Genomic DNA, 2,757 nt, shown 5'->3' with positions numbered 1-2,757 from the left:
GCGCGCGTGTGTGAATGCATGTGTGCGCGTGTGTGAATGCACGTGTGCAGGCGCGCGTGTGTGAATGCATGTGTGCGCGTGTGTGAATGCACGTGTGCAGGCGCGCGTGTGTGAATGCATGTGTGCGCGTGTGTGAATGCATGTGTGCGCGTGTGTGAATGCACGTGTGCAGGCGCGCGTGTGTGAATGCACGTGTGCGCGTGTGTGAATGCACGTGTGCGCGTGTGTGAATGCACGTGTGCAGGCGCGCGTGTGTGAATGCACGTGTGCGCGTGTGTGAATGCACGTGTGCAGGCGCGCGTGTGTGAATGCACGTGTGTAGGTGCACGTGGAGGGAAGCCAGCTGCCAAGGAAGGCTGAAGAGCAGGGCTCGGTGACCTTGTTCCCAAGCCCCAGTCAGAGGTTCAGGGACTTTGGGAGGGGGAAATCATCTCAGCCAAATCTTCCTGTCTCTGGGACAGGGGAAATTCCTCTCCTAGTCCCAGCACACCCCAACTGAGGGCACCCAGCAGGACAGGGTAACTGCCTTCATCGCAGTCCCCACGGTGCCGCCCCAACCACGGGCAGTCTTTTAAGAACACTGGCTTGGGAGTTCAGCAGACCTGGGATCAAATTTCTTTTCTGCTAGCTACGTGCCCTTGAGCAAGTCACTGGTGTCTTTGAGCCTCAGTCTGCCCCTCCTGGCATTTGGGGGAAGCTAATAGCTACTCATGGGTCACCTGATCAGGAGAATTAGCTCAAGGGCTGGGTGGGACCAGGCCTGGCACCAGTCAGTGCTGAACTATGACAGGGATTGTTGCTGGGGTCATGGTGGTTTCCTCTGGGTCCTTTTTGGCTGCGGACTCTTCCACGGCGAGTCTATGCTGCTGACGACCATCTGCACCCCTACCTGGAGGCTCACTCCTGCCTTCTTCAAGGGGTCTAGCCCTGGGGGCAGAGACAGTGCCCCATGATAGCAGTAGGCAAAAGAGGCCCAGGGAGGCGACTGGGTACAGATGCAGAACCTAGGCCGCATCCTCTCGCTCTGGGCTTGGTGCGCTTTCTGCAAGGAGCTTTGGAATGCGTCTGCCGCCCACCCTACCGCCGGCTCCTCCCTCACTCCTTCCACCCCAAAGAAGGGACAAATGTGATCTCCACCACATTCCCTCACAGTCCTCCAAGCACCAGCCACCTTGAGCTAATTCTCCTCATCAGCTGATGCCCTGTCCCTGAGGGCATCCTAGTTGGTACCGTGGCAGTGGGGCTGGGGGCTGGGGGATTTTCAGGGAAGCCTCGGTTCCTCTGGGGCCCATGTTTGAGGGTAGGAAGGGGCCTTGGGCTACCCTGAGGAGAGGCCACTGCTCTGCCCTGCAATGGCCTAGGGCAGAGGAGGCCCTGTTACCCCAATACTCCCAGCCCCACAAATGACGCGGTTGGTCACCTTTGTCCTTTGGTCCAAGGCCCGAAGGTCCACCCACCCATTCATTTGCCCAGGAAACATGAGCCGAGCCCCTGTTGTATGCCCCACATGATACTAGTCACTAGGGGGCCTGGTATTAATAAAACACAGTCCCTGCCATCCTGGGAGAGAGTTCACGGTCATAGGTGAGAGGGCAGGTATGTGACGTGCCGCACACCTGCTGCTGGGAGAGGTCAGCCCTCCCTGGGAGGACTGGAAAGGTGTGTGGAGGAGAGGTTGGTTGATGGCAGGCCACGATCTCCATTCCAGGCTATGTGCTTGAGGGTGGGGAAGTGGGGCGTTGGCAGTGGAGGAGCAGCAGGCCATGGGAAGAGGGATCCAGAGACCCAGAAAGTCTTCACAGCTTGGTCTAGCACACACCCCACAACCAGACCTGCTGAGCCCACCCAAGGCAGGGCCCTGAGAACCCTGTCGCAGGTGTCCCTCTAATCACTGAGAATCCCTTACTGACCTTGAGAGGCAGCCAGACCTGAATATGACTGGCTCTGTCCCTGATCAGCCGAGGGACTCTGGGCTGGTTACTCCACCTCTCTGAGCCTGTTCCCTCTTTGCTAAACGTAATCATTGTACCTGCCTCACGGGGTGCATTAGTTTCCTGGGGCTGCCATACCAAATGGCCACAAACTTGGTGGCTAAAACAACAGAAATGTATTCTCTGCAGTTCTGGAGGCCGGAAGTCTGAAGTCGAGGTGCCAGCTGGGCCGATCTCCCTCCCGAGGCCTTAGCAGCGAATCCTTCCTTGCCTCCTCTAGCTCACAGAACTCCAAGCTTGTCTCCATCTTTACATGGTTTCCTCTTCTCCCTGAGTGACGCCTCTTCTGTCTCTCATAAGGACGTTTGTCATTGGATTTAGGGTGGGCCCTAAATCCAATGCTAAGGCAACATACTTATCTCAAGATTCTTAGCTTAATTACATCGGCAAAGATTCCTTTTCCAAATATCACACTGACAGGTTCTAGGAGTTACAACGTGGACATAGATTTCTGGGGGCTGCCATTCAGTCCACTACAAAGGGTCACTGTGAGGTCTGAGGGCAAAGCTGCCTAGAGAGGGTGAGGCCCACAGCACAGCCATGTAGAAAGCATTCAGTAAATGAAAGCAGTTCTCACTGTGAGAAATTAGACATGTTTATTCAGAAATAAACTGCAAAAGCTGGGCATACTGGCTCAGGCCTGTAGTCCCAGCACCTTGGGAGGCCAAAGCAGGAGGATATCTTGAGCTCATGAGTTCAAGAACCACCTAAGCAACAAAGTGAGACCCCCCACCTCTACAAAAAAATAAAAAAATTAGACCGGTGT

This window comes from Rhinopithecus bieti, unplaced genomic scaffold (genome assembly GCF_001698545.2).
Source record: "Rhinopithecus bieti isolate Rb0 unplaced genomic scaffold, ASM169854v2 scaffold_19459, whole genome shotgun sequence".
Lineage (NCBI taxonomy): Eukaryota > Metazoa > Chordata > Mammalia > Primates > Cercopithecidae > Rhinopithecus > Rhinopithecus bieti.
The sequence above is the reverse complement of the archived record's forward strand: the minus strand, read 5'-3'. Positions refer to the sequence as shown.